Genomic DNA, 7,622 nt, shown 5'->3' on the forward strand with positions numbered 1-7,622 from the left:
TTGGGTGGATGTCGATATGCTTTCAGCTTTACCTCCATGTGAGTTTGTCAAGTAATTTGCATTCTATATTTAAAAATAGTTGTTGTTCATCCATACTAAATTCGTTAATTTGTAATTTACAGCTTATTTACTTTCTTCGAGTGAAACACAGAACATAGTTGGCATGACACACTACACTTATGGATCAGATCTAACTTGGGACGAGAAGGATGTTCTTATCACCTTTGTTATTGGTGTCCCGTTTGCTAGGGACAACTTCCCATATAATATGGGAGTTGGCATAAATTATACTTCATACATGGCAATAGTACATTGAGGGAGATCCGAAGCGGGGTACTCGTCCAAATCACAGCATGGGAGGCATGCAAAAAAATACAACACTTGGCCGAAGCACCGAGAGCATGGATGTCGCACACACATGGTGACGTCTACAAGAAAGGTCAGGGAGGAGGAGAAGGTCACCTAGTGTCCATAGGACATGTAGGTGTGGCCGAGAAGAGGAAGGAGATGTCACGAGGAAGCATCCAAGTGCATCTCGTCTTGGATCTGGACCCAGGGAAGAAGACAGCGACAGAGACAGAGCTTCGTGGTTGTTGGCGTCGCGTGTGTCGATGCAGGAGATGGAGGGGGGCCTCGGGTCAACGAACCACGGCGACATGGAGGTCGGAGACGCGCGCGGACGGCTATCCCGAGAGCGAGGTTGAGCTCGGCTGGAGCACCGAAGACATGGTGATGGTGTGAGATTGGGAAGTGGCTTACCTGTGGCGGCAGGGAAGGATAAGGGAGGAATGGGTCAAGGGAAAACCCTAGGGCACCGCGGACATGTTTTATAGGCGTGATGTGTTTCCGACAGCCATCAAATCGCAGGGTGGCTGACGTGTACCTTCTGGATGCACGCCGTACAAGAGGAGGACAACGCGGTCGTGTATGTGGTATGTGCTGGGGCTAGGTGCTGCTGCTGGGCCGGGGAAGGCAATGAGGAGGCCCAACTGGGCTGCTCTTTCTCCCCCTGCGGGAACCAAAGGCATTTTTTCTTTTTGAAATAAGCCACAAAACAAAAGAAGGCCACGACACGTTTGGAAAATAATTTGAGAGAACTAACATATGTTTTAAATCACAAAATCACACGGTATTTAATAAAAATGGATTGGGCATTTTTAGAGCAAATAAATAATCACCTTTTGTTGTTTATTGGAAATTGTTTTGCAAAAGACACATAAAGAACATAAGAACACATGGCAAGAGCTATCTTTAAAATTCTATACATATTAGTAGGTGAAAGTGAAACATTTTACTTGAGGTGAAAAGGCAAGAAAAAACTCCACAATTCTATCATTTGAATTAAAAGAGTTGAGGCATAGTTTTTTTAGAAGGATTGAGACAACTCTTGCTTGCAAGCACACCACTCCACATCACACAGTCACACTCAACATGACACAACAAACAAGATGCAAACATGAGATGATGAAATAATGCCATGATGCAAAATGACATGAGGCAAACTTTATTAAACCCAACACATGAGGGCACAACAAGGAAGGTTCGTACATGGAATATTACTAAGATGGCGAGGGGTGCACTTGGGCTGTTACGAGGCTCCCAAGCGACACCTAACCAATCTAGGAGGCACCACACTCCAAAAGGTAATAGATGCGGTAGAACAATGAACTCCTTACTCTTGTGCTTCAAAAGATAGTCTCCTCAACACTCAATCACTCTCTCAGAGATTTGGCATGGATAGGAGAGATTTATCTTGTGAAAAGCAACTTGGGGACACTAGAAATCAAGGTTCAAATGGTTGGATTGGAATCTCTTGATCTCAACACATGAGTAGGTGGCTCTCTCTCAGAAAAATGTACCTGGAAAGTCTAAGTGTGTTCTGAGTGCTTCCTCTACGAATGAGGGGAGGTGGAGGGGTATATATAGGCATCTCCCAAAATCAACCGATACAACATTATTGCCCAACTCGGTGAGACCGAAATGAATCTCGGTGGTACCGAGTTGCACTAAATGTGGCAACTTTTGAATTCTCGGTGACACCGATACACTACAGGAATCACCTTCTTTGTCGTCTGCCATCACAGACGGCAAAGAAAAATACCCGGACGGCAAAGACAGTACCACAGACGGCAAAGATTGTCACGGCCGGCAAATTTTCTGCGTCAGCCTACGACGGCATAGGACCTTCTTTGCCGTCTGCCCCCCTAAAGCGGACGGCAAAGCTCTTTGCCGTCAGCTTTCCTGAGGAGCAGTCGGCAAAGAGTTTGGGACGGCAGCTGAGAGGCGTTGCCTCCTTTAGGGGTTAACGGAGCCTTTGCCGTCTGCCTCCTCGGCAATCTTTGCCGTCTCCCTCCCGGTCAAGCTTTGCCGTCTGCCTTCTCCTCCCCTCCCCCCCTCCATCTTTGTCGTCTGCCCCCTTGACTATCTTTGCCGTCTGCCGTGTCCTCCCCTCCCCCCTCTCTCCATTTTTGTCTTCTGCCCCCTCCTCTGTGCCCAGCAGGCAGACGGCAAAGAGACTATATGGCCAGCTGCTACTGCCCAGGTTGCACAGCTAGGCGCCACGTGGCACCTTTGCCGTCTGCTGGCTGATGGCAAAGGCCTTTGCCATCAGCTAGCAGACGGCAAAGATCCTATATTGTCCCATTTTTATTTATTTTTTCTATTTCACATCACATATACATATAATTCAGAGCACATATATCATAAATAGATCACAACACATATATGATATACATATAAAGCTCATCAATGCCATTTGTTCATCAACGTACATCCCATATATCAAAAGAACCAACACATACGAAGTTTCATCCATATATACATACATATAGTTGCACATATATTGTTCATCAACACATTGTTCATCAACACATACAAAGAACCAACACATTGTTCATCAACTCAAATAAAAAACGGAAACTAAAGCACTCCAACGCCAGCTTCCATGCATGTACTACATCCAATCTGCAAAATGGGAATAAGAAAGTAAGTAGAAGAAGAACAACAACATATATATGACAAATAAGCTAAATTGAAGAAGAAAGAGAAGAAGCAATAAGAGAACAAGGAGAAGAAAAACAAGAAGGAGGAGGAGGAGGAGGGGAAGGGGAAGGAGAAGGAGGAGGAGAAGAAGAAAAAAGAAGAGAAGAAGAAGGAGAAGAAGGAGGAGAAGAAGGAGAGAAGAAGAAGGAGAAGAAGGAGAGCTCCTTCTCCTTCTCCTTCTTCTTCTCCTCCTTCTCCTTCTTCTTCTCTTCTTCTCCTCCTTCTTCTTCTTCTCCTCCTCCTCCTTATTCTTCTCCTTCTCCTTCTATTATTCTTCTCTTCTTCTTCTTCTTCTTCCTTCTCCTTCTTTTTGAGCTAAATATTCCAATTATGTAATTTTAGAGGAAAACAAGCTAAGTATATAATATTCATGAGCTAACCAAGGTTCTTATGCCATTTTGAGCTTATTATGGTATTTTGGAGCTAAATGGGCTAATTATGTCATTGTTGGGTTAATTAAAGCAAGGATAATATGAAAGAGGAGAAGAAAGAGGAGGAGGAGGAGAAGAAGAAGAAATCAAGAAGAAGGAGGAGAAGGAGGAGGAGGAGAAGGATAGAAGGTCCTTGGCCTTCTCCTCCTCCTCCTCCTCATCATCCTCCTCCTCCTCCTTCTTCTCTTCTTCTTCATCTCTTCTACTTCTTTCTTTTCATTTTGCCTATTTCTTCTCCTCTTCTCCTCTTGTTGGAGCTAAATTACCTAATTATGTCTTTTTTGAGCTAAATGGGCGAATTATGTCATTTTAGAGGAAAACAAGCTAAGTATATAATATTCATGAGCTAACCAAGGTTCTTATGCCATTTTGAGCTTATTATGGTATTTTGGAGCTAAATGGGCTAATTATGTCATTGTTGGGTTAATTAAAGCAAGGATAATATGAAAGAGGGGAAGAAATAGGAGGAGGAGGAGAAGAAGAAGAAATCAAGAAGCAGGAGGAGGAGGAGAAGGATAGAAGGTCCTTGGCCTTCTCCTCCTCCTCCTCCTCCTCCTCCTTCTTCTCTTCTTCTTCATCTCTTCTTCTTCTTTCTTTTCATTTTGCCTATTTGTTCTCCTCTTATCCTCTTGTTGGAGCTAAATTACCTAATTATGTCTTTTTTGAGCTAAATGGGCTAATTATGTCATTTTAGAGGAAAACAAGCTAAGTATATAATATTCATGAGCTAACCAAGGTTCTTATGCCATTTTGAGCTTATTATGGTATTTTGGAGCTAAATGGGCTAATTATGTCATTGTTGGGTTAATTAAAGCAAGGGTAATATGAAAGAGGAGAAGAAAGAGGAGGAGGAGGAGAAGAAGAAGAAATCAAGAAGAAGGAGGAGGAGGAGGAGAAGGATAGAAGGTCCTTGGCCTTCTCCTCCTCCTCCTCCTCCTCCTCCTCCTTCTTCTCTTCTTCTTCATCTCTTCTTCTTCTTTCTTTTCATTTTGCCTATTTCTTATCCTCTTCTCCTCTTGTTGGAGCTAAATTACCTAATTATGTGTTTTTTGAGCTAAATGGGCTAATTATGTCATTTTAGAGGAAAACAAGCTAAGTATATAATATTCATGAGCTAACCAAGGTTCTTATGCCATTTTGAGCTTATTATGGTATTTTGGAGCTAAATGGGCTAATTATGTCATTGTTGGGTTAATTAAAGCAAGGATAATATGAAAGAGGAGAAGAAAGAGGAGGAGGAGGAGAAGAAGAAGAATTCAAGAAGAAGGAGGAGGAGGAGGAGGAGGAGAAGGATGGCCTTCTCCTCCTCCTCCTCCTCCTCCTCCTCTGTTATGACCGGCTTGGCCTATGGCCGGCGTAGGCCCATTGGGCATTAATATTAGCGGCTTGGCCCGCAAGTTATCTTAGGTAAATTACTTTAGGAAAGTTATCTTAGGCTCGAGTTATAAATACTAGCTGTAAGACATCAATTGATATCAAGCAATAAAGATATTATCTTCTATTGCCCGGCTCTCCAAGGAGCCGGAACCCTAGCCTCCGCCGCACCTAACCCTAGCCGCGACGGCGCCATCTCGCCGGCGCGTCCGCTCCAGCCCTCGCTCCCCTCCTCCCTGCCCTTACAACCTACGCCGGAGGCCTGGTAGGAACCCTAGTCCTACCAATTTGGTATCCAGAGATTCCAGGCTGATCATGTCGCTCCCTCCACCACCGCCGCCGCTCAACACCACCACCGCCCCACTGCCGCAAACCACCACCACCACCCCGCCGCCGCTGCCGCTCACGTCCGGGACCGCTCCCTCGCGAGTGCCGATCATCACCGCGGAGGAGCCGCTCCCCATACTCTCGCCCGAGGCGATATCGGGCACCCTGCGGGAGCTTGTCCAAGCGGTCCGAGGCATCAGCCTCTACCTCGCTGGGACCCAACCCCCGCCGCCGAGCGTCGCCCCCACTACCTATGGGCCGCCGTCGCTGCCGTGGGCCACCCCGGCCTTCCAGCCACTCTACGGAGGGGCGCCGCCGCCGCTGCTGCTGCTGCATTACTACCACGTCGCGGGCACTCCCTGGCCGGTGTGGCCGGCCACCACCGCGCCGCTGGGGGGGCTGCCCCACCAGTCGCTACCGGCCACCACGGCGCAGGCTCCGGCGCCGCACCAGCAGCCGCCGCCGCCATCGACAGCAGCACCTCCAGCGCCCCGAACCACCGGTCGGCCCCTGCACCAGGTGCAGTTCCCGTCATCGCCATCGCCAATTCCCGCGTGGGCAGCCGGATCATCTTCGGGTCCGATCTATACCCCGGCACCGGAACACCCGGCGCCCTCTGCCGTTCGAGCGGTCCTCCAGCTCGGCGCCCTACGGCCCGGAGTTTCCCGACCCGGAATACGCGAGGCCACCGACATCTGCGGCTCCCGGACACGGCGGGCCGACATCTCCTCGGTTCGCTAAGCTGAACTTCACCACTTACGACGGCGCGGAAGACCCCCTCAACTGGCTCAACCAGTGCGAGCAGTTCTTTCGGGGGCAGTGGACGCTCGCGTCGGATCGCACCTGGCTCGCATCCTATCATCTCCGTGGTACTGCCCAGACTTGGTACTACACCCTCGAGCAGGACGAGGGCGGCATGCCACCGTGGGAGCGCTTTCGCGAGCTCTGCCTTCTCCGGTTTGGCCCCCCCATCCGTGGCAGCCGACTGGCAGCCCTCGGCCGCTTACCGTTTACCTCAACGGTCCAGGACTACGCCGACCGATTCCAAGCCCTGGCATGCCACGCGCCAGGCATATCCGCGTCTCAGCGCGCTGAGCTCTTTGTGGGTGGCCTACCGGACCATATTCGCGTGGATGTCGAGCTCCGGGAACCCCCCCGACCTTCAGTCCGCCATGTACTATGCCCGGGCCTTCGAGCAGCGGGCCCAGGCACTGCAGCAACCGCCCGGACGGGGCGGCCGACAGCTCAGTCGACCCGTGCCGACCCTTCCAGCACCGGGCCGGCCTCCGCCAGCCGCAACGGCCGCACCTCCGGCCGCCACACGGACCTTCCGCAGGTTGTCCCCGGCCGAGCAGCAGGAGCGTCGACGTCAGGGTCTCTGCTTTAACTGCGATGAGCCCTACTCGCCGACACATGTCTGCCCCCGCCTCTTCTACTTGGAGACGGTCGACTACACCGAGGCGGACGAGACGAACGACGCACCAGACCCGGCCACAGATTCTACAGTGACGGCCTACGTCGTCTCTCTCCACGCCCTCGCCGGCATCCGCCATGAGCAGACCATGTTGCTGCCCGTGACGATCCATGGCGAGCAGCTGGTCGCCCTGCTGGATACGGGCTCCACTCATAACTTCCTGCCCGAGGCAACCATGCGTCGTCTAGCTATTCCGACCACGGGCGGGGAGCGCCTTCGGATCACGGTGGCCAACAGTGACCGCCTCCAGTGTCATGGACTCGCCCGCGATGTTCCCATCACCATCCGGGGCAAACACTTTTCCATTAGCTGTGCCGACATCGACCTCGGCTATTTCGACTTCATCCTCGGTGTGGACTTTCTCCGGACCCTCGGGCCCATCGTGTGGGACTTCGACGCCCTCACGATGACATTCTGGCGGCTGGGACGCCAAATTGGCCTCCTCCTCCTCCTCCTCCTCCTCCTCCTCCTCTTTATGTCTTTTTTGAGCTAAATTACCTAATTATGTCTTTTTTGAGCTAAATTACCTAATTATGTCTTCTTGGAGCTAAATTGGCTAATTATCTCATTTTAGAGGAAAACAAGCTAAGTTTGGAGGAGAAACTTACCGTAGTGGTCATCAAGGAGGAGAAACACCACGGTTGCTCGCGCCGGCTTCGTTTGGAGACGGTTGCCCTGGAGAAGGGTCGTGCCATGCCGCTCGGGAGTTATTCTGCAGAAAAGATATTTTGCAATGTCTCAGTTAGCATGATGACACTCAATTATTAATACTAGTTTATAATGAAACTCACTGTGCCAATCGAAGAGAAGACGGGCATCGGCGGAGGGACTTGACCGCTCTTCTCGCACAGACCCTGAAGAGTGGGTCATATTAGTTAGTATTGAAACAGACATTACACACATGATTTGGCTAATGTGAAAAAAAACATACCACAAAAGGCTCGTACAGGGCCCGTTGACCCGCCTCATTTCGG

Source organism: Hordeum vulgare, chromosome 3H, assembly GCF_904849725.1.
Source record: "Hordeum vulgare subsp. vulgare chromosome 3H, MorexV3_pseudomolecules_assembly, whole genome shotgun sequence".
Lineage (NCBI taxonomy): Eukaryota > Viridiplantae > Streptophyta > Magnoliopsida > Poales > Poaceae > Hordeum > Hordeum vulgare.